At 38.8% G+C, this 25,640-nt stretch overlaps 1 protein-coding gene across 8 annotated transcripts in view; it reads right to left on the reverse strand.

Annotated features, from left to right (window-relative positions):
* The window catches only part of LOC6583975 (probable G-protein coupled receptor B0563.6), a 29,543-nt gene extending 23,775 nt beyond the window's left edge, over positions 1 to 5,768 (reverse strand). For 5 of the 8 annotated variants that reach the window (XM_032732300.2, XM_032732299.2, XM_015161353.3 and 2 more), the window contains exon 1: positions 5,637 to 5,767. The gene's annotated coding sequence lies outside the window, so the exon portion shown is untranslated. Of the gene's footprint in view, positions 1 to 5,636 lie in introns of all 8 variants that reach the window. The other 3 variants (XM_015161352.3, XM_015161350.3, XM_015161347.3) reach the window with 2 other exon arrangements.
* Between the last annotated feature and the right edge of the window lie 19,872 nt (positions 5,769 to 25,640).

Genomic DNA, 25,640 nt, shown 5'->3' on the forward strand with positions numbered 1-25,640 from the left:
TGTGTGTCTGTGTGGGTGTGGGTGTGGGAGTGGGTGTGTGTGTGTGTGTTTTGCTTGGTTTTTGGCCTGTTTGCTGCCGGCCTGCCAGTCGAATGATATGTTTAACAAAAAAGTTTAACGCAAATTAAGTCAAACTGGCAGCGCTTAACGATGTGCGACATAGATGAATATGCCACATGTGTATGTCTGTGTGTGTGCATGTGTGTGCGTGCGTGTTCTAGTCCGCTTGCCAGCGGGTAGTTGGCCAATGTCCCCAAAAAAAAAAACAAAAAAAAACAAAAAGAGAGAAAAAAACAAAAATTGTTGAACCTCCTTTAATTTACACACAAAATGAGCTTCGTCCTTTGGCCGGCATACAAAGGGAGCGACAGGAAATCGCATCGAGCCGAGCATTCTCACGCTAGCCAAGCACAAATTAAGTTTGTACCAAAGCCACATATCAGAAAAGGAAAAACACACACACACATACACACACAAACACGCAACAAAAACAAAGCAGCAGAAAGCAAAAAGAAAAGCAGGAAATCAACTCAAGTCAATAAATACAAAAACAGAGCGAAAGAAAAGTTGGACTTTAAGCCAAGGCGACAGACGGCGCATTGCAATGAATCAAAGTTAAATGAGTTTTAAAGTATTTGATTTGTATATTCCTAATGTCCTTTTAAACATCAGCTCACGCCTCAAAAGGAACCCAAATCAGATTAGAGACTATTGAAAGCGTCTATCAGCTGCTGCGATGCGAAGCAGATCTTCGGCTCACAAACGCGTTGAGCTCCATACATGATATCCTATTTGGCAAATTTGCAGATTTTTGTAAGGGTAGCAAGCTATAAATGCGGATATATATCTCCCATTTACTTTTCAAGTCTTTAACTGAAGTCGGGCGCCATCCTCTGTTTACTATGTCTTTAATTTTGAATTCAATTTTAAGTGGACATCTGCGGGAATCAAACTCTATTGCTGTGGAGCTCAATTTGCCACGCCCTTAAAAAGACCCATATATATTTTCGTTGTGCAACTATCTGCTCAGGGAACTATCTGCTCATGTATCTATAATCTTCTTTCATTGCTAATATAATAAATAGCGATTAGCCATGACCCCAGATAGAATATATCGGGAATTTCTGAGCACCTTATGAGACGGCGTGACAAACGGGCGAACAGACGGACGGAGTGACCGACACGTCGGACGAACGAAAAACGAATGGTGGGTCGGACGAATAAACCGACAGACGAACGAATATTGAACAATCGGATGGACGGATAGAATAAGAAATGAATGAACGGATGGGTGGACGGATGAATGAAGAGACGGATGAACGGACAGCTGAATGGACGGGAGAAAGAGATAGAGAACGAGAAAGAGAACGAAGTAGAGAGAGATAATGAGAGATAGAGAGATAGAGAGCGAGATAGAGAGGGAGGTAAAGAGAAAGATAGAGACAGAGATAGATAGAGACAGAGAGAGATAGAGAGAGAGTGACACAGAGAAAAGTTAGAGTGTGAGTGAAACAGCGAATGGGAGAGTATGGAAACAGATCGTAATAAAGTGAGATCAAAGGAGAGAGAAATAGTGTGAAACACTCATAAAGACTGAGAAATTACAAAAGACAGATCGAGAGAGAGAAAGAGATAGAGAGATGAAAAGAGAGAAAGAGAGAGGATGAGCAATACACGCTAAAAATTTAACTCAATGTCTTGACTTTATATGTATATACAAATACAGTAGAGTCCGATTATAACGACTCTGTTTAAAGCGTCCGTACGGTCATTGCGACGAAATTCATATTCATCTGGTCCCCAGATAAACTAATATGAGCAAACTTATATGGGTAAAGCGTCTTCCTGCTATAACGACGGTATCTTGAGCATCATTACAGCCGGATGCTACTGTATACTACTACTGTATATAGGATTTTCAGGATCTCATTATCTAAGTTTGTTCAGCTTTTGTAACTGAACATATATATGAATGTATGTATGTATATATTTGTAACTATATTTAAAGTAAAGCATTTAATATTTAGCCATTTCGTAATTATCATGGGAGAACGTTGAACGTTTTTAATGTATTCCGTATTCTGTAAAACAAAGCTGTCAATATTTGCATAGCCATTGAACTGGGCTAAGCCCACGCGCACTTCACTTCGTACTACAAATTCTGTTTAGGAGCAAAGCTGGTGAAGCCTAATACTAAACACTATGAGCACATGAGATGGGTGTGTGTGTGTGTGTGTGTGTGTGTGTCAGTGTGTGTGTGTGCCTGCCAGACCATTAAGTTTATAATTTCTATGCGGACTGTGACGAGGCGTCAACGAGTCGAGATGTGTGGGGCGTGTCTGGGACTGTGACGCTATCAAGCCGAAAGATCTTAACAGATATACCTATATATTGTATGGTATGTATTTTATATTAGAGATATATAAAAATAACAGCAGCAAATATGTTTGTTGTTTGCTTTTAATTACGCAATCGTTTCTTATATTAATTTTCCCAAAGGTGTGGCAGCCAATTAAGCGTTTAATTAAAAAATATAGAAATAAGGCGCGTGCGGCTCAAAAGCGGATGAAATCAAGAAAAAAAGCATTAAAAAAATACTTGCATACTTGCAGGCGCCAACTTCGCAGAGCAAAAAGCTAAAAGAAATCTATGTGAAAATAATTTCAAAGAAAATCGTGAAAGTGCAGAAGAAAAGAAAATACAAAGAAAACTTAGATGGAAGCTGGCTGGAAAACTTTGCTGGCAAGGACGAGCGAAAGTGCTGAGTAGCCAATGCTGATAACACTCTCCAACAAATTTCCACTTTGCGCTGATTAGATTTCTATATGTGCGCGTATAGAAATATAACTCGAAACTTTCCGTTTGACTAACTTGTTGGCCAGTGCAAATGGGCGAGTTTTTAATCGAAGGCTTATCGCAAAAGTCATCAGCGAGAGTCGTTCAGGGTCAGAGCGATTGTGGCGACGTGGCGCGCGTGACACGCGCGTGACACGGGCGTGACACGGGAGGCTGCTCGATTAATTTGCAATTGAAATTGACATTGGTATGCAGAGCAGCAGCAACAGCATTAACCAAGAGAGCGTGGGAGAGAGAGGGAGAGAGAGAGAGCGAGAGGGATAGAGAGAGATTGCTATAAATTGCTTTGACCCGAGCTATAAAACTTTGACTCAGTTTGCTGCGGCATAGTCAAAGCATTCAAAGTGTTCTTTGTATTAAATATTTAAGCATATATTTATATAGAATATAGATAGATAGAGAGAGAGAGAGAGAGAGAGAGAGAGAGAGTGAGAGAGAGAGAGAGAGAGAGAGAGAGAGAGAGAGAGAGAGAGAGAGAGAGAGCGCGAGAGCATGGGGATAGAGCTAGAGTGAGTTACATATATTTCCTGCAATTATTATTAAATGAATTCTAGTCATTAATGAATCTCATTTTCGATTCGAGTTAATTGAATTTGGTTAACTTGACAAAAATATGTTTCAATTAACCAATTCGTTTGTGCCAAGCTTTTAGCTTTCAAATGCGGCCAAAAGGGAAAACCAAATTCGAATTTAAGCATAACATTTCTTTATAGTCACCATAAAATGCCGTCAATCTACTTCGATTTGCACATTGTTGGCATTCTACTCTCAGTCAAGAATGGAAATGGAAATGGAAATGGAAATGGGTATATTGGCTTAGTGTATTCTCTACTTTGCAGTCCCTCCGTCCGTCTGTCCTTAAACATTTCGTCGCTAGAGACTTGCAATTTGAATTACATATTCGTTGCTGTTGATATCATTACGATGCGCCCATTAGGGGCGTGAATATTCGGATATAGTTATTATATTTTGGGCACTATTGGTGCTAGAAATTTGAAATATATACTCGTGGTATGTATATTGATAATGCAGTAAAATTTACTTGATACGCCTCTAATGGGCACATGGGCGTGGCAGATAAAGAAAAAAGCCGCTCATTAGATTGTTAGAGCTAGAAGTTAGAGAATTATATAATTGGGAATAATTCAACTCAATATATATAATTTCACAGCTCCTAGCTCTAATCTCCTGTATTCAGAAGTCCAAAAGAATTTTGCGCTCCCATGAGGGCGTGGCATATTGAAAAATACCCTCTAATTTGCAGTTTTGGAAATGATGTCACACAACAGTTAGATTACATTATTCTAGAGCTCTTCTTAAGATTGACAAAATTTCTGTGTCCGCGCTCATTGGAGGCGTGGCAAATCGAGTCTGACTTTTGTGTTCATTTAGGTTTTGATGACTATTAGACTAGAGATTGGAAATGTACATATACTTAATACAAGATCAAAAAAGTACCGTAGAGCTGGGGGCGTGGTGCATTAAGAAAAATTGTACCCTCTATGGTCTTGCAGTAAGAGACTAAACGCTTAGCCAATGCTAAGAGATCATTATTGATTTCATATAAGGATCTACTAAAAACTGTATATATATTTAAATATATCCATTTGGGTTGGGCATGGTAAATCAGAATAATCTATAATAATATAATGTGTTATACAAAGCTTATATCTAAAACATTTTATGCCAAAAGGAGGTCAGCTCTAAGACAAATTTGAATATGGATATACATATATATTTTAGATTTTGGTATAGATTTAATATATATTACAGATTTTAATAAAGATATTATTCCAATTTCAAATCATAAATAATATGGTTTATATATAAATTTCTATTAAATATCAAATATTCATATAGATTATTAAATATAGGTAAATAATCAAAATTTTCGAGCTGACAGCGTTTTGAACATGAATGAGTATTCTGCAGTCGGTAGCACCCGACTAAAAATTGGTTTATTTTTTAACAATATAAAAGAGATAGATAAATATTTATATGCTATATATATTTGTATATATCTATATATATTTGTCTATCTATGTCTGTCTCCTTGCTCCGCTCGTAAATGACAATTATTGGCCTTGGCTTGATGAGAGTTGCTGCTGCGTCGCTGCAGCGTGCAATTTGACAACTTTTGCCAACTGCTATCAGTGGACAGCGTGAGCGTGTGCGAAAGAGATGCCACTACATGTGCATATATATGTGTATGTGTGTGTGTGACGAAATTAGCTTTTATACGTTTTAGTTCAGCTCCTTGCTCTCATATATATATATATATATATATATACATTTATATATCTATAGTTTGTTGTTTTGGGGTACAGCAACTCAAAGTTGCCATTTGCCATTGGCAACGTGACTTTTCTTGGCGCTTGCAGCAGGAGCAGCAGCAGCAGCAGCAGCAGGAGCAGCATTGGTAGCAGCTGCCTGGCATTGTTAGATTGTTGGCCTGTTGGCTTGTTGGCTTGTTGGCTTTGGCTGTTGGCATGCCAAAGCGCATAACTTGTAATAACGAAACCGACCACGACCCCTGCTCGCACACACACACACACACACAGAGAGCATCGAACACATGCAAACATGCAGATGCACTTAGAAATCAAGCGGCGTTTGAAGCTTGTTCGTGTAGTACGAACAAAATGCTGCTAAAAGTGCACTCGCAATTGCGTTGGAAAATGTGTAACGAGCAGGAGGCAGAGACCGACAAAGGGGGGAGCAACGTGCAGAGAGAAATCAAAATGAAAATGGAAATGAATGGAATGGAATTGTCAACTTACCGCACGGCCTGCTCTGTGGGCGTCAGCATTAACGAAATTGTGAACACGTTGGCGGCTTCTATTGTCGATTGTTGTTGTTGTTGTTGTTGTTATTGTTGTTGTTTTGCACTTTGTCAACAAACAAACAAAAACACACACAGAAAAAAAAAACCAGGTGGAAGAAAGCGTATTTTTTGCTGTTTGTTTTGCTTCTTCTTCGTCTGACTTTGTCTTGGCAGTTTTATTTGTTGCTTAACGTTTATTTTTGGCAGCTTGTGTTACGCAGTTGGCAGTAGTATTTCAATATATGTATGTATATATATATATATATGTCGGTGGGTAAACTCCAGCTGCTTTAAATGTAAAGCCAATTATGATAAATTGTCGCAAATATAACATACACACACACACACATGCACAAAACAAGGCAAGGCAAGAGCCGAGTAAAAAACGCTTAGACGGAATGCTCACATACTTACTAATGCAGTCACACGTACACTCAATTCACTTACTCATGCACCCACACAGAGTGACACACTCACACACACATGCACACACACACATACGGCCAAATGGCAGCCAAGTTCAGTGCGTTGCGTTTCCGTTGCCTACTTTTGAGCGCGCCAAGCAATTCTCGCTATGCGCCTGCTTACACATGCACAACACGTAACACACACGCACACACACAGCATGCACAGTCACACACACACACGCACACACACACTCATGCACATATTCACTCACTCAATGTACTTGTTATTAGCCACAGCAATGTCGCAAGGAACAAATGCAAAATTTAACACACACAAAAAAAATATTGCAAAGCAAACTTAATTTATATTCACTATTTTTTTTTATTTATTTATTTATTTTTTATATTTATTTATTTTTGTTTTTTTCTTCTTTTTTTCACTGCCAATTAAGAGTCATTCACTTGGCTGCCAGCCTTCAAAAGTTATCAGCAACGAGCACCAAAAAAAAAAAAAAAAAAAACACAACTCCAAAATAACGGAAACTTCAATATTTTTAGTTGGTGCTGCCTTGCTGACCGTTGTCCATTCAAATGTTGGCTCAAATGGCTTTCAGTTGCTGCCTATGGTTGCTGCTGCTGCGGCTGCTGTTGCACGTCCATGTCGTTTGGTTGCTCGCTGGCAACTAGCTCAAAGCCAGCCTGCGACGCGGCTCTTATCAGGCCAGGCGCCTGCCAAGTGTGGGACATTTTAACGGCCGCTGTTAGCCACAAATTTCCCCAGCTGTTATGCCGCTGTTAGCCAACGAGCGGAAGGTTTGCTTCAGCTGTGCTAGACGCTGATTCTATAATATATACTTTTCTTATTTATGATTATACTTTTAAGACACTATATTTTTTTCGGGAAAATTAAATATATACCTACATATACATATTTTATAATTTGCATTTATATATTCTTATATATTTAAAATTTTATTTTACTTACATTTTATTATTATTATTATTATTATTATTATTTTTTTTTTTTTTTTTTTTTTTTTTGTAAATTTATATAAACATTTTATTATTCTACATCTTTTAAATATCAGACCTCATATATTTTTATATATTTATATTTATTTAAAATTGTTTTTAGTCGTATGGCATTCAAATTTCACCTTTATTTATTTGATAGAAAGGAAGACAGTTGGAAGGGGGAAAGAAGGGCTTAATAAATTCATAGAGTAATAGAATAATATATTTATGATATATGCATATATTCTAATTGGAATGATATGTAATTTATTTTTTTTTATACAAATTAAACATTTTTATTTTTGGTTCAATTATATATTTTGATTTATTTTTTATTTTATTATTTATATATTTATTTATTTTGTTATTTATTTATTTCGCTTTATATATTTATTTAAAAAAGCGTTGTTTAAGTGTGTATAAATAAATAAATTTATAACAAATATTGTAAATAAATAAATTTTTACAATATTTTATATTTATATGAGTTTTTATAAATTTGTTGATTTTTAAAATTTTCTATAAATTTATTCAATTAGCACATTTTTTTTATTTTTTATCAATATATGTATTTATGTCTACCTTCCATTTGTATATGATTAAAATTTATGAAATATTTTTAGCAATATTCATTGACTTTAAATTGAAAAAATTTTTTTTCAATTAGTAATTTACAATTTATATTTATATATTCATATTTGTAAAAATTTTGTTATTTATATTTGCTTTCTGGAAATTGAAATAATGATAATTGTGAAAAATAAATGAATAAATGAATATGGGTTAAGAAAAGTTTGTTATTTTAATTAACACTTTTAGAGTTTCGCTAAGTTTTTTTTTTTTTTTTTTAGGAAATTCATAGTTTGCTGAATTTCATTTATAAATGATTTTTTCCCTTTTTTTATTACATTTTGCCCACTTGTAAAGAAACCAAAAAACAAATTTTAATTTAGATTGCAGCAGAGAGTAAAACTCATTTTCAGTGGCAAAGTGAACAATTAAAACTGGTTGAACTGGTGGAAGAAGCCAAAGAAAGAGGTCTAAATTTGAGAGATGGAAAGACGGTTGGAGGGGGGCAAAGAAGGGCAGTTAGCTGATAAATTCAAAGAGTAGTAGTACAGAATATATATGGTATATGCATATTTGATATGCTATATTCTAATTGGAATGATATGAACAAGTCATCAGAAAACCTATAATGATACATGGGTAACTCCACCTTAGTCCCCCCTCCCCCCGAGCAGATCTAGTTGCTACAAATGTGTGCATAACTAGATGCAATTTCCATTTCCAACTTATGATTCTAATCTAAGGCAAAGACCATAGCAGGTTGCTGCGACGCGTCTCACGTTATCATTGGCTTTGATAAGCAGATTTCGCAGCGCCACGACAACTTTGCAAGCAGAAACAAGCACAACAGCAACAACAACAACAACAACAGCAGCAGGACAAAATCAAAACATGAGTCGCACGGGCAACGACAATGGCATAAGAAGGGAGTTGATGATGACAATAAACTGGTATCAGATGCAGATGCTGCTCAATGAATGGCCCCGACTGCTGGAACTGAAGCCGTCGCTGGCTGTCAACGGTAGCCGGAGTAGCTGGAGCTGCAGCAGCAGGCGAATGTTTATAAGCTTTTCTGCTCAGCTTCTCAGGTTGGCTAATCAGCAGCAAATCTCGAGATGCTAATAGAAAATCAGACTGCGACAAGGGGCTGGGGCGGGCCACAGAGTGCGATAAAGAGCCTTAGCTGATGATGGAATGTGCGGACTGCTCAAATTGAAAGACACTCGCATTACGACAAAGAGACTTGCGTTCAAATTTATGTGAAATCGATGCGTGGACATACCTGAGTGGGCCGCAACAACAACTGCCAGCAATTCGCAATGAATATGCCAGGAATTTGCATTCAGTATTGACAAAGGCAACTGAAGAAAACTGTATCCTAATAGTAAGAAATGAGAATGACGAAATCGAGGCTGCTCAACTGGGAGATACCCTAAGTCCGAAGAAAACTATATCGTAAGAATGGGAAATAAGAATGACATAGCTGAGGCTGCTCGAATAAGAGTTACCCTAAAGTCGAAGATAACTGTATCATAATAATAACAAAAGAGAATGACGTAGCTGAGACTACTCGACTGGGAGATACCCTAAAGTCGAAGAAAATTATATCGTGATACTGGGAGATACCCTAAGCCCGAAAAAAAAAAACATATCGTAATAATAGAAAATAAGAGTGACATAGCTGAGGCTGCCCGCATAGGAGATACCTTAAGGTCGGAGAAAATATATCATAATATAAGAAATGACAATGACATAGTTGAGACTTCTCGACAGGAAGATACTTTAAGCCCTTTGAAGACTTAATATACCCATTATACTAAGCCTATTTTATGCAGAAATGTGCAATACACACTCACACATACACGCGCATTTAAGTATTCGCTCTGCTTACTGGGCAGCGACTGCGCTTGGGCAGCAGCATAGGCTATGGGCATATATGCTGATAGATTTGTTGAAAATCTGAAGAATTTCAGAGCATGATAATTACATGTTTTATTTTAGCATAGGCCAGGTTGTATTAAAGTTTCACGGACCTGCCGAACAAAATTCAAAATCTCTAGCTCTTAAATCATTCGAGTCACGCGTAAGAAAAGGAGTCAAATGAGTTTTCTCGGAAAATATAAACGTGGGATGAGCTATCGAAAAAAAAAGTTAAACTTGATATATATGTATGCATGTATATTAAGAGACTTCCAATTGTGAATAGACAGACGGGCAGATGAAAGTGTGGGCTACGATTATATACATATATTTTTATAAATTTATTTATTTTGTTGGTATTTACTTAGTATAATATATATTTCAAATATGTATTTTTTTTTATTTATATATGATATATAATATATGAGTTTCATTTATTTCAATTTTTAAAAATATATTGATTTCTATTTCTATAAGAAATATTTTTTTTTTTTTAAATTTAATTTTTGGTCTATTATTTATTTAAATTTTAGAAATTTATTCATTTACCATTTCCATAATAGATTTATATATATTTATTTATATATACTGAGCTGACTCTCAGCTCATCATGCTCATTATATATATGTATCTACCTGCCACGCCTCCTGCGGCCTGTTGAATAGCTTTTATCAAAACTAATATACCCCAAATTCCGATTCAGTGAATAATTACGACAGATGCATGCAACATGTGCAAATGCCAGAGGCGGAATCGCATGTTACTTGTGGCTTTTGTGCATTTATGAAATATGCTAAATAGCACAAGACTTGAGCTCAGCTTGGCTAAGTAGTTGGCTTGAAGGGTCGCTGGTTCTCTACGGCTATTGCTGGCATTTTTGTTGCGTTTTTGTTCTTCTTCTTCGTTTTGTCTTTTTGGTTAGCTAAGCGCACAGAGAGAACGCAGCGTTGAGTGGCTGTGTGAGACGAATCGATAAAAATCTATGCCATGCACTTTTCTTAACGGCTGCGGCGCTAAATAAGCTGCCGAGCAGCCGCTACTGTTGCTGCCACTAAAGATCCATGAGAAAGGTCCCCAGCTGCTACAGAGGCTGTGGCTGCAGCTGTGGCTGCTGCTGTGGCTGCTGCTATGGCTGTGGCTGTTGCTGTTGCAGTTGCTGCCTTCGTTAGGGCAGATTGTTAGCTGAACAATTGCTCGCTGTGGCAGTGGCAGTAACTGGGTCTAAGGCCCACTTAGACACATGCACTCAACTGGGCTGACGCTGACTGAAATCTTATGCTGCCTCTGCCGCTGCTGCTGCTGCTGCTGGTGCTGGCGTCGTCGAGCTCACTTCAGAACTATTTCAATAAGCGTTACGTTATGCACGCGCCGTGTCCTTCACCCTGTTTTTGAGCTCGAGCATCGACCGCGACGCTGTCGCATGTCGCATGTCGTTCGTCGTTTGCCGTTTGTCGTTTCACGTTGGTCGTTGCATTAAGCTTTTGTCATCATTGGAATCGCAGTCGTCATCTCGCTGCCTGCCTTGCCTACAACCAATTTACTGAATTTCAACATTTTTACATTTTACGATTGTCATTTTGATTTCGGTTTCTATTTGCTCAGCCGGTCGCCAGCTGCTCAATGATATTGTCCTTTTCATCGTCGTCGACTGGCAGCGCTGCCAACATGGCTGCAGCTTCCGTTTCCGCACTGTATGCGTCTGTGTGTGTGTGTGTGTGTGTGTGTGTGTGTGTGTGTGTGTGCACTGCACCGAGTGGCTTTGTTGATTGTCAACGGCCTTTGCGTGCCTACCTTGCCTTACCCAGCCTCGCCGCGCCACGCCTCGCCACGCCCCAGAGTCAGTGACGCTGCCTGTGCCCGTGACACGTCAGGTAACTCAGCCCTCTTTACTGTGGCCAGTCAGCCGGTTGCTCGAGTCCTCGTTCCTAAGTACGACACCTTGTCACAATCAGTCGGCGCTGTCTGCAACTGTTGCGACTTTAGCTTTGATATTTTAGCCACGCGGACAGTCACAGTGACAGTCGCAGTCACAGTGATAGTCGCAGTCACGGGAACAGGAACAAAAACAGCCCCAGGCACAAACGCAGGCTGTGTAATGCCAACAACGACATCGATATGTCTGGACAAGTCAAACAAAAACCAAGCGTGGCAACATTTTCTTTTTCTCCATTTTTTTTTTCTTTTTTTCATTTTTATGTTTTCCGTTTTCTTTTTTTTTTTTTTTAGTTTCCCCGCTCTCGGCAAAAGTAGGTCAGTAGCAAAAAAAATTGTTTGCAGCACGGCGGTTACTTAAGAAGTGCGTGCAAGGCGCTTTTTTCGGGCGGCTGGCTGAGCAGGATGCGGGAAGGGGGCCGAAGCGCTATCCTCAAGGAAAGAGAGACGCAAAAAACCAGCCAGGCGGCGGAGTAACAAAGATCTGAACTTTGTTGACATTGAAAAAGTGTTCTATTTCTGTTTTTTTTTTCTTTCTCTCTTTCGATTTTTTTTTTTTTTTACTTAATGAGATGTTGGTCGAAAGTTACGAAGCCACCCTCGCAGAGCGCTGGTATTGTTGATATTATTGCTGTTGTCTTTTGGCACGCCTCTAGTCTAGGTACGTGTGAATGCCTATCATTCGTTCCCTTGAATGAGCCTCCACTATCAATGCCTATGCCGCTTCAGTGGGGACTTACTCAGTTTGCCGACAAAAAAAGAAAGGGAAAGAGAAAAAAAAAAAAATAAAATAAAAAAATAAAAAATTCCTTGACGCAGCATGTTCTATAATATTTCGAGAGTGACACAGATTAGTTCGGCAGGCAGGCGAGCAACCCGTACACAATACTTGCCATCGCCTCCATGGAAATCAATAGTGTGTGTGGTGTAACATGTGTTCATCAGCATTGCCATTAGTCTCAGACCTATCCTCAGACCCATCCGCAGACCCATCCGCATCCTCAGCCCCTGTCTCAACCTCAGCATCTGTCTCAGCTTTAGCCTCAATTTTGGGCGTACCTAGCGACAAAAGACACTTGGATGACTTCTGATAGCTCATTTCATTAACGCAGAGATGATTCTTTTCACTTTTTTTTTTTTTTTTGGGCATTTGTCAAAGATTCGTTCAAGTCGATGCCTTTTTGCATTTCAGTTCAATTAACACTCGGTTTGCGCGCTACTAATTAAAAGTCAGAGAGCGAGAGAGACCAAGAGTGAGTTCATTGTGCAACTGGAAATTCGAATAGCTATTTGGGTTATCTTAGTCAATGTCTAGAATTAAAAAATAGCCCAAAACAATTTTCTAATAACCCACATGAAGTATGGCAGCTTCACTTCAATTGTATTCACTCTTCTCTGCGAGTCCAAATTTTATGCTCTGCTCACTTCGATTGCCACATTTCAGCCTGGTATTACATGGGAAGTAAATAATTAATATTTCAGCTTTGGCCATCTGTCACCACAGAGAGAGCATGTTGCTAAGCAAATGGCATATCTGAAAAGTGACTAAACACAATTGAAGCGAGGCTATGCACAATGGAACTAGCCGAATAAAACAGGTCAGCAAAATGTTAGGAACCAATGTGCAACAGGTTATTATTTTATTTAGTTGTAAGTATTTTAATTAAATATCAATTATTATTGGAATTTTTATTTATTTTATTTAGATATCAATTTTAAGTTAAGCTACACTGAAAACAATTTTTAGAAAATTAAAAAAATGAATGTAATGATTAAAATTTATGTTTGCTTTTTTATAGTAAAAAATGAAATAATAATAATAATATAATATAACAAAAAATAATATACTAACAAAAAAATTTAAAATTCAAAAATAAAAGTTTATGTCGATTTGTTTCAGTCAATTGTCAAAACAAAATTAAAATAATAATAATAATAATAAATAAACTTAAAAATAAATAAAATAAATAGATAAATAAAAATAAAGAAAATAATACCAAAATATTTTTGTTTTTGAATTTTAGCTATAGCACACAAAAAAAAACAAAAACAAATAAATTGTAAACAAAATAATAATATTAATAATAATATACTCAAAACATTGTTTTTAATATTTTATTTATTTTATTTTTGAACATATTGTGATTATATTATTATCATTTTAACTTACAAAATTCGATTTTTTTTTTCAGAAAAAAATACCGAAGATATAAAAAAAAATTTAACCTTTTAAAAACTAAAAATTTAAAACAATAAGATTTATTTTTTGAACCCTAGCAACAGTAAAGGAAAAAGTGCATAGCAACAAAAAAAATTGAAAAATAAAATTAAATTTAATTTAAAAAAATTCATAGCACAAAGTTAAGACTTCTTGATAAAAATTACAAAAAAAGCGATACAAATTTTTTTTTTTTTTTTTTTTAATTTATTATATTATTAATAATAAAATGCAATCATTTTTAAATGTATTTTGCTGTGCACTTTAGTTGCATCACTGAAAAAGGCGTTGGCACTCTCTGCTTACCAAATGCTGTTGGCCAGTGTAATTGTGTAATTTGTGCCTGGTGATTTTCTGCATTTCGATCCGATTGCATTCCTCACTGGGAGCCAAGCTGAGCGACAGCTTGATTAGTTTTTGGACAGCTGCAGCTAAGCATTAAATGCGTTAATATCTTGAGATGCTTGTGGTAATTAGGAAGCCGACATCATAAGATGGCCGTAATTATCTACCACCAGCTGGTTGCTATAGCCTGTTGCCTGTTGACTGACTGGCCGCAGCATCACAAGTATATCAGTGATGCAAGCGTAGCTTCCTTTGTTATGTGTGTGCAATTTGGATTCAGTTACCGGTTGCCTGTGACTTGCGGCCAGGGGTCATTCGGCTCACTCGGCACACTCGGCACACTCGGCTCAGTTGGCCCACACACACACACACACACACACACACTGAGAGAGAGCTGGTGGCACTAATTGCCAGTTCACTGGTTGCCTGTAACAATTTTCCTGCTTGGCTGTTGGCTGCTGCCCGCTCCGCCCCACCCCTTCGGTGATTACTCATTATTCAATCTGGCTGCTGAATGCTTTAATTACGTTTGTTTTAGCCAATTAAAAACAAAGCACGCAACACGTAACCGTGGACCTCGGACAATGGCAACGGCCACTGCCAATTCGTGGTGCAATGACCTCGCCAAAAAAAAAGCAGAGAGAGCAAACGCACAAACAGTTGCCACTGCTACGTGGCAAAGTGGAACGACTACAGCTCGAGCTCCTGCTCGACACTCAAGACGAACGCTCATTTAGCACGCAGGTGCCGCAGCCATTCGCGACATGCTAAATCTCTGGCAGCTTAGTCGAGCGTCAACGCGTCGATGGGCCAACGAGAGCGTGTTGACGCACTTCCACTTGCCCCAGCTGCCACAGCTGCCGCAGCTGCCCCTGCCCCTCCCGCGTATCCCCTGGCCCAGCCCTTGCCCCCAGTCCCATGCTTCGTCCCTATTCTGGGCCGTGCAGCTGCGCCGCAGCCTTTGAGAAATTAATGCCTCCATTGTTTGCGCCATTGCCGCCAACTAATGCCGCACAGTGGGGCAAAGCTTTTGCCACATGTTGCTCAGCTCAAATTCAGATAATCAGCCTCAAGGAAATTTCTCACTCACTTGACAAATGTCTAGCAAGGCGACAGATGTTTGCATGCACTTAAACTGATTTCAAACGAGTACTGTTTCCATACCGGGCTGTCCATATTCGATGTAACCATCTGGCAACCCTATATCTGTTGGCAAAGACGGGCAGACTCTAGGCTCCCAATTGAGAGATATCATATTCAAAAAAAAAAAGAATGTCAACAAATCTATAAAATTATTGTTATCGTCAACATAAGAATAAAGACAGGAAATATGGGTCCGTTGAGTGTGGGCAGACTTGTAGGGTTGCCAGATGGGTCCGTCGAATATGGACAGCCCTATATAAGGAGCTCTGACTGTCACGTCTCCAGCGAGTGTCTATAGATATTATCTAGTTGAATAGTAAATTGAAGAATACATTAATGATCTATTCTATTAATAATCTATTGATCTATCGATTATTATCAATAGTCAAATGAATTAAATATTCAATTTTGTTATTATTATTTTGTAAATTATTTTAAATTAATTTTATTATTATTATTATTATTATTATTATTGTTATTATTATTATTATTATTATTTTTTATTTTGATTTATTTATTTATTTTATTTTATTTTTTTCTTAATATTATTATTTTTTGGGAGCTGAATTTGAACTTGGGATTGTAAGAGCAAACAATTTTTCTTGGGATCCCTATTCCCATACTCCCTCGCTCTATTTTCACCGTGAATTGCTAAAATTATCGATGACATCATCTATAGCATCGATAGACCTTAATTTGTTTCGAAAGATTTATTGAGTCTCTTCTATGTTGATATATCATACAACTGATCCGCTAGGGTGGAGGGAATAGAAGGTAGTTTTGAAATCTTTCAAGGAATTCGCATTAACGTAAAGCTTGATAAAAGTGCATCTGATATTTCTCGCTTCCATTTACAACTCTGATCAGCCATCTATGATCTCAGGCAAGAGACAACGCATAGATAATCATCTCAATGAGCTAAACACATTTTGAATAGGTCCTCCAACCACTGTGGCATAGTTGCCACAACTTCATTACCCCGGCCAGCTGCGTAGGCTGAGATTTATTCAATTTAATTTGAAATCGGCGTCAATGGGCTGCTGTTTGATGTGGAACGTGGAACGCAGAGCGCAGAACGCGGCGCGATGTGAGATACGCAGAATGCCGCATAGGAAGTCGGCAATTCATGGAGTTCGGGGCCAAAAAGGACATGTGATTAAAAATTGTTTACAAAGTTCATTGACACGGCAGACGGAGCGACGCTGCCAGAGGCCGTCGTCGGAAGCCATTCACTCATTCATTCATTCGTTCATTCGCCTGGGAGCAGCAATCAAAGACTGCCTAGCAATTTGGCGCCTATTTGCGCGCTGCTTCTTCCGCATTGCTGCCTGCTTTTTTTTTTCTTTTTTTTTTCTTTCATTTTTGGTGTCGTTGGTCACAGCTGTAATTGATTTTGTGCGAGCAGCAACATTGTGATTGACTAGCAGATATCCAGCACGCATAGCCGAATGAGTCGCAATCAGCTGGCACTGGCCAGTGAATGCGAGCTGAGTGAGCCATTCAAATGGAACACTTAACAGTTGGCCATGTCGCGGCGTAATGCCGTTTACAAATCATATCTATCAATATGCGTCAGAGCCTATTTCACTCCACTCGCAATTCGCTTTTGGCAAACATCATTATTTATAAGCCTTTTAGCGCTTATTGTTCAGTGGGCGGAGCGAGGGGGAGCTGCCGCCCACCCAGAACGGTCTGCTGTTGCATATCGCTCATACGTCACGTTGGCACAGCTGCTCAACAGACAGAAGGGGCATCGCAGGGCAACAACAACAGCCATAATATATCCTATAGCCTGTCAATGATCATCATTTTTTATGCATGCCAAAAGGCGGCTGGCATGGGCGTGGCAGGTCATTATTAATATTTTCTTTTTTACTGTGATACGACGCTGTCGTCGTCGTTGTTGTCGTCGTTGTTGTTGTTGTATTTGTATTTGTTGTTGTTGTTGCTTTTTTATTTGCCACTTGGTTGTCTGGACGATAAATAGTCGGCATAATTGTCGCTTTAGCCTGAGTCCCAGTCCCAGTCCCAGCGCCTGTCCCAGTGCCTGTCCCAGCCCCACTCCCAACCCCAGTCCCAGTTCTGGTCCCAGCTCCTGCCGCCCGACTCCTACCAAGCGCAGCCACATGCCGTTGGCAGTTGGCAAATGCTTTTGATTTACTTAACGGCGATCAAACGAATCGCAGTCCAGCAGGATTCAGGTCTCGATTGCCATTGCCATGCCCATAGCCTCTGCCCAGTCCTGGACAGCCCTCGATTGACCCAATTTCGTTCGCTCTTACGACCTTCTCTCTCTCTCTCTCTCTCTCTCTCCCTCTGTCTCTTTTTAGCTGGCCGCTGCGGTTAACTGCTTAAGAAATAATTCATTATGTTTTTGGTCGGCATGTCACTTAATTTGAGTGGCCTTCGCTAACCATTTCCCATTTCCCAGCGCCCATTTCCCATCGCCCATTTCCCATTTCCCATGCTGGTGCGCATTCAGCGATGCGGGCAATTTGCGTTCAAACTAATTGTTCACGTTGGAAATCGATTAAGCCTCTAAGCGAGTCACAGTCACACTTCATGTTCACACAGAGGAAGAGAGAGAGAGAGAGAGAGAGAGGGAGTGTCATCGCACGCCCCCTTTTGGCACCCACTAGACGGACAGCTGTTTTTCGTGTTTTATATTCGAGTCAAATTGTTTATTTTACTTTACTTTTATGGGCTTCGCCGTTGACAGCAATTTGTTTGCCCACAAGAGATGTCTGCCGAGGACTGCCAGAGGCAAAAGCAGTTGCTGCTTTCCATTGTTACTGCCATTTCCATTGTTGTTGCTGTTGTTGTTGTTGCTGTTGTTGCTGCTGTTGTTGCTCCCAGCAGACATTCGAATATCAGCTCTGAAGTGGATAAGTATATTGTTAGTTGAATGTCAATGTGAATAGTTTTGCAGAATGCAAATAAATCGCAGCACCAGCCATAGAGAGAGAAAGAGAGAGAGAGAGAGAGAGAGAGAGAGAGATAGAGCTATCGCATGTAAAGCGTATTGTTTAGCAGCTCAATAGCTCAGCGATTCGTTAACAACGTGAATTGACTTGGCTCTATGATTTATAGTTGCCATTGATACTGCTGGCTGGCTGCGTGTGATTACGTGAATGCCTGTTTATGTGGGCTAGTGGGGTGGGCTGGGGTGGGGGGAGGCGGTGCTGGTAGCGTGAAATGCTATTTGCATTTTCCGCTCTCCTAGGCGATTCTCAATACTTTTGTAAGCTGTTTTTAATGGGCGTCTGTTTATATCATATTATATCATATCTGTTTATAATTGGATTTACCAGCGAGAGAGAGTCTCTTTCTCTCTCTCTTTCACTTTTCCTCACTACTTCTCAAGCTGTCTACTTCTGTGTAGGTGTGTGTCTATGTCTCTCTACCTCTTTCTCTTTCTATCTGCCCCTGTTTCTCACTCTCGCTGCCTCCATCTTTGTACATATGTAGATATATATCTATACTTTAGTTCTCTCTATCTCTATATTTCTCTCTCTCACTATTTTTCTTGCCCTTTTCTTCCTCTTTTTACCTTTCTCTTTCTCGTCTGTCTCTTTCTCTCGCTCTCTCTATTTCTCTATATCTATTTTTATTTCTCTCTCTCTTTTTCTTTCTCTCTACGTCTCTGTCTGTAATATATTTTAACCGTCTCTCTAGGGTAAAGACCCTTCTTCCTATCTCTGTGACTCATTTTTGCTCCTTAGCTTTCTCTCTATCTTTCCATCTTTCTGTATCTGTCTTTCGCTTATTCTCTTATTATCTCTTACTCTCATTCTCGCTACTTCTCTCTCTCTCTCTTTTTATTCCTATGCCTCCTCTCACTCTTTCTATATATTTATCTCACTCTGTCTCTCTATTTTTCTTTCTCATTCCCTCTCTTAGTCTTTTTATCCTTCTGCGTCATTAGCTCATTTTCTCTCAGTCTCTATTTTCCTCTCATTCTCACTCTTTCTAGCTCTCTCTTTATCTCTCGCTTGCCTTCTTTCTATATCTATCTTTCTTTCTTCTTCTTCTCATTCTCTATACTCCTATCTTTCTCTTCCCCCCTTTCTCCTTCTGTCTCTACCCCCTTTCTCTTTCTTAGCCTCTCTCTCTCTCTCTCTCCTCCCATTTTACTTCAAATCAATTTACAATAAAATTATATGATTATCTTCACTTGCTTGACTCGTCGCACTCGAATTCAGCTGCAGCTCACTGCACCTTATTAAAGTCAATGCCACGCTACACCTTGAGGGTCTCTAAGGTGCCTGGCAGCTGGGTCTCCCTCCATACATGTATGTATGTTAGCTACCCGCTAACAGCTCTGTCCAGATTGCTGGCTCCATGCTCATAAGCTTGTCGAAACTCTCTCTCTCTCTCTCTCTCTCTCTCTCTCTCTCTCTAATAGTTGCAGGTGTTGTTGTTGTTAGCCTTTGTTGAGCTGGCTGACTGGCTGGCTGGTTGGCCTTCAATCCGCCACCCTGTCGCATCCAATTAACTTTGTTTGCCTAATCAGAATGCAGCGTACATTCGCCGTTCATCGCCGTCCTCCTATGGTAAGTTCCCAAAACCCCAAGCGCCTCGCTCTTATTCTGTCTCTGTGTCTGTCTCTATCTCTGCCTCTGCCTCTGGCACTGGCTCTGGCTCTGGCTCTGATGTGGCTTGCGGCTTTGCCTAGCGCTAGTCGGTCAGCCATGTCTGGGTTGCCCTTGCCCAGCTGCGTGCGTGCCAGGACTTTTGCCAGGCGTCTGCCACGTCGTCATACGCTGCAAACTACAAGTCTGGCCTTGTCCGTTTTATGGACTTTTATTGAAGACGCACACACACACACACACACACACACACACACACACAAGCGAGCCGTGCGCCAAAATAGTTCCTTCTTTCAGCTGTCTCAGACGGCAGACAATATTTGGGATAAACACGAAGGCAACTGGCTTCGCGCCGAGTCTGCTCCTTGCAGCGCCCCATTCATTAAACACCAACTTGACCCAATTTCTACATTTTATATCGTTTGCTCACTCTCCCCCGTCCGCCCTGGCGCCCCGTTACTTGCTCCGCTGCCGAAACGTGCTGCAAGTGGCGTTTTATTGCTCTCGCCTGGGCTACAGCATGATGACTTATTTTTTGTATATATATACATATGTATGTATACAGCTATATATTTACCCAAACTGCTTAACTGGTTAGCAAAACTGCCCAAAGCAGCGTTCGCAGACCCGCTCAAAAAGCGGGTATAAATCATTGAGCACCTCCATGTGCCTCACTCCCATCGAAATCGATTCGATTCACTTTTGATTTTCCCATTTTACACTTTGTCTTCTCTATCTCTCCTTATCGCTGCGATCTGCGAAACTGTGTGAACTGTTACGATTCTGGCACTTCCTTGAAGCAAAGACAGTCCCTTAAGTCACTTATCGATGCCAGCGTTAAATAGTTCAATCATTACAATGCATTGCATCAATTAGCGCTAGCTGAACTTGAACTTGGACTCATTTGAATGGGACAGACTTCCGATTTGTCTTCGATTAAAATAAATTACTTCAACTCAATTCAATTGCAAGCACGTTAGAGTGCAGTAGTTCTCTATGCCCTCTATATAATAATCGATTAATGGCTGATATATGGTTAATTTATGTTATGCGTTATCAATTCCAATTCATCGTCGTAAAATACTCGATTATTCAGTAATCAACCGTTAATTATTTTTTTTTTTTTAGTTTCTTAAGAAAATATATTATATTATAATTTATGGTCAGTCTTCCCTGCTTTAGTGTAAAGCCCGCACTGCTGGCAGCAGTGTTGCCAAAGTAGCCTATTTATGGCTAGTTTTAGCCTATTTGAATCTGATCCAGCCTATAAAATTTGGAAATTTAGCATATTTACAATCCCATCTAGCTTATTACTGGCTTATCTTCCATCTCAATTGTTATTAACAATGTGAATATCTGATAAGGTAACAGGATTTCACGGCATAGAAATAAGGGGAAGTTAACAAAGAAATATCCTTGATATTTTCCCAACTTTTCGTATATTTACCCCTCTTTTGACATCTAGCCTGCTCTTCACGATATCCACATTACGATGCAGTGGAATCGCACATTGTAGTCAAATAATCGATTATTATATATCATATGATTAATTGTGCCATCGTTAGTCGAGAGTGCCTGACCAGGAAGTATCCTGTACCCTGTGATATTTCATTCATTCGATGCAATGCAAAGGCAACACACACACACACACACACACAATGGACAAATAATTGCTGAATAATCTTTGTTCTTGAAGGAATTATTTAATAAAATTTGACTTGTACATACATGTATATGCATGCATGCATATATGTATATGCATTTGCTAAGACGCGAATTTCTGGCATTAGAAATATGTATTGTTTGGAGGTGAAGAATGTTTTTGAAGCTAGAAATATTCAAATACAATAACTAAAAAAATTCGCTCACAGAGCTCACTCTTTGACATGGTTTTCATATAGTAGTGGCAGTACGAGCAGGAGAGTTATTAATTTTGATTCAGCAAGGATGCTGATAAGATCTTTTATGGAAATGGAAATGTTGATTAGCACAGCAGGAACCGTTATGCTAAATTTGAGACTGTGCTTAAGTTCTTAATTTTTCTGACTAGATACAGGGCTGTCCATAGTCGATGTAACCATCTGGCAACCCTATATCTTTTGACAAAGACGGGCACAAAGCGACCATTTGAGAGATTTTATATTCAAAAAGTGATGTCAACAAATCTATAAAAAGATTACTTTGGTCAATGTAATAAAATTTCTGATTTAAAAAAAAACATGGGTCCTTTAAATATGGATATAAGGATTGTCTGATATGTGACTAAATATTATGAATTATATATATTATTTCTATTATATTGTATATATTTCTATTATATATTATATATATGTATCATATGGCATCTCAAACTTGTCTTTGCTATAGCTTATAGATAATGTTAATGGCAGGTCTCATTAACAGGAACTGCTCCTCCCCCACATAGCAATATTATTAGCATAGCTAATTGGGATCCCAGTATTCAGCTCCCCGCTAAGTACTGATTCCTCTCTCCTACTTTACTTTTAGCCTTAACGTGAACTAATGAAGTCAAACTTTTTTACAGAAGATGTCGCCATTTTTTCTAGTGAAAATAGAAAAACGGAAATCTTACAAAAAGATATATGCAAGAGAAAGATTTTGTGTATTAGGATACATAAAAAGAGACTCAGTAGCTCAACAATTTAAATATGCATATAAATAAATACATTTACATGTTTTTGCTTTTTTTTTAGAGTACAAATAATGTTGAAAAAAAGACAATATATACTATATTCATCATATTTATATTCATATTGCTGCTGTTATTAATATAGAATATATTGTATATATGCATATGCACACATAAATAGTTTTTGTGGTCTTGCCTCGATTGCAATTGAATTTAAAAATGAATTTTTGTGCTTTTTGCTTTTTGCCATCTCACTTAGTTTTTTGCCTGTTTAAATGCTTTGGCAAAAATAAATAATAAATTGCTTTCTATAAAAAGCCTCACTGCAAACCAATTGATTTGCTGTGCTGCTCGCCTTTGATTCCGATTTGATTAGCCAACTTCTATTTTGTGTTTTGCACACACACACACACACACACACACACGCATACATGCACAAAAGTCAATCTCTGTTTGGCTAGATGAGCTTAGCTTTGCTTTGCCTTGCTGTGAGCGCTCAATAGGAATCTCAATGGAAGTTTAAGAAAACGCAAACAGATTGGCTTCGGTTATTGGTTGATTGAGTAAACATGTGATTTAATTGAATTTCCATCTCGATGTTTGGCCACAAACAGAGCTCTGTCACCTGCGCACTTGCAGCTGGCCGAGCCCCTGTCTCAGTCCCAGCCACAGATCCATCTCAGCGGGTGAGCCCTCTTCCTCCTGCTCCTGCTGCTGCTCCTGCTCTCACTCCCTCCCTCCTCTCTCTCTCTCTGTTTGGCTGAACTATTGTTTTGGTTTGATGAAGTTGCTGGAGCCTTTGGGGATAAGCAGCCACAGAAGGACGCGCACCGCGGGCAACCCAAAAGTTAAGAACCCGCTCCCAGGGCGAATCGATGGCCAATCACTGGGCCAACTTAAAGTCCTTTGAATTATTTGTAAGCCATTCGACGGCAACGACACCATTAACTAATGGCAATTACCCGACTCGCTGTAGTCCTACCGACTCCATACATTATGCATTTACATATCAAGACTCGGAACTCGAAACTGGGAACTCGGAACTGGGAACTGGGAACTGGGAACAGTTTGTTGCCAATTGGCCTTCTGCCTGTCAATGCTAATTTTTGGCCAACTTTTTGCTCAATTCTCAGTGCTGCAGTCCGCAGATATCCATGCTCGATATAATATTGATGGCCAAACATGATTTTCAGCACACTCATGCACTCACACACACACTCACATACTCATATAAATCAGTTACACATGTACCGCTTTAATTATGCACAGAGCTTCCAGAGGCTTTGGCATCGTAGCTCAGCTGCATTTTCAGTTAATTTATTTAACATATGAAAAATGAATAATAAATTATCGACTTTTGATTTCCGACTTTGCAAAAAAATGCAACTTATTCCATGGCTGTAAAGCTTTTTCAACAGTTTTTTACTGCTGCATGGGCATATCCTTAGGTGTGGGGAGTGCTCGACTTAGAGATACCCTGCAACCTATGAGGAGTTTATATATTAAGCATGCTTATACTTCCTCGAAGCATACATAGTAAGCAATATACACACACACAAACTAAGATAGGCAGAGGCAGGCAGTAGAGCTCCGCTTGAACTGCAGAGGGGCGTTACGAATTGCTGAATGACTTTTCTTCTAGATGGAATTATTAAATATAATTTTCAGAGCATGTTAAATATATACATTGGAAATATGATTTGTGAGAGCGAGGAAGGTATGAAGAGGGGGAGCTCTTTAAAATCTGAAAAAATTCGGTGCTCTCCTTATATTTTTTTTTTATTTATTTATTTATTTTTTTTTTTTTTTTGTAAAATTGTTTATATTTTATTAAAAAGTTTTCTGCTACCATAGTGGCAACTTAATCTAGTCCTTATATTTAGAAACCATCCATAGTAAATTTGTCTTAGATTTTGTGAAAGCATTTCACATTAAATTAAATTTAAAAATTTTTACAATTTAAAAAAAAAAAAAAAAAGAAAAAAAGAGCCCATATGGTGTAATATATAATAATATACAGATTGCAGCTGATATATGCAGCATCTAAAAAAAAAAAAAAAAAAAAAAAAAAAAATTAGGTTGCTATAAAGTCTAAATTAAAAGAGATATCAAAAAAATTTAAACAGCAGTTTGTTGTCTTTAAGTTATAAAATATTTATTCACGTATTTTTTTTTTTTAATATTTTTAAAATATTTTGTAATAGCAAAAAAAAAAAAAAAAATAAATAAATAAAAATAAAATAAACGGGCGAGTAGCTGGACGGACTTGACTTGATCGTCGCATGATCAATATGTTATGTATGTATATACATATGTATATACTTATTAGGTATGTTATATACAATATTTGTCCCGCCTCAGTCTGCCTGTTACACATATTTCCATAGAGCCAATATACCCTCCATACCCATTTTGTTTTTTCAATGGGCTCAAAGTATACAAGGTACACCTATCAGCATCAAAGGAGCTGTTATCGAAACTTCCATTCGCATAATATCATTTGAAATATGGAAATTGAAATTCCAACCCGAATTTCGTCTGTCAACTTTAATAACTTATGCCTCTTATGCTTCATGCATGCAAGAGGCAGCAGTGGGCGTGGCAGCAGCCAGAGTGCATACAAATATAGCTGTATACAAGGCACATGCAGCTGAGTCAATCGAGCCGTGCCCAGCTGCCCAGCTGCTCCGCTGCCCTCCTTTCCATAACAACCTCCTCTCATCTGCAATAAATGAATATTTTTTTTTTTTTTTAACCTAAAGCTATATTGAATATTTTCTTTAATTTAAATCTAGCTTATTTTGCAGCATTTCTATTTAAAGTTCAGCCTATTTCAGCTTATTTGGGAACCGAACTCCTGGCAGCAGCTCAGAATGTTAACAACTCTTATCACGCCCAGTGAGCCAGGCTCAATGGATAATGTTATTTCCCATTTCAGGCCTCGCCCACCCACGCCCCCTTACTCCAGCTCAATTACAGCTTGCGTGTATGCATATATATATGTGTGTGTGTGTGTGTGTGTGTGTGTAAGCTACCTGAGATGGTATGCAAGCAATCCGAAGTAAGCCCACTGAATGTTTGCTTTACGATTAGCCAGTGCAATTGGTAAATGTCGCTGCCGACCGAGTCAAAGGCCAAGCCAAGGCGCTCTGCCGCCCAGCTGTGTGCTCAG

The sequence above is a fragment of the Drosophila mojavensis genome, unplaced genomic scaffold, assembly GCF_018153725.1.
Source record: "Drosophila mojavensis isolate 15081-1352.22 unplaced genomic scaffold, ASM1815372v1 contig_136, whole genome shotgun sequence".
In the NCBI taxonomy this organism is placed as follows: domain Eukaryota; kingdom Metazoa; phylum Arthropoda; class Insecta; order Diptera; family Drosophilidae; genus Drosophila; species Drosophila mojavensis.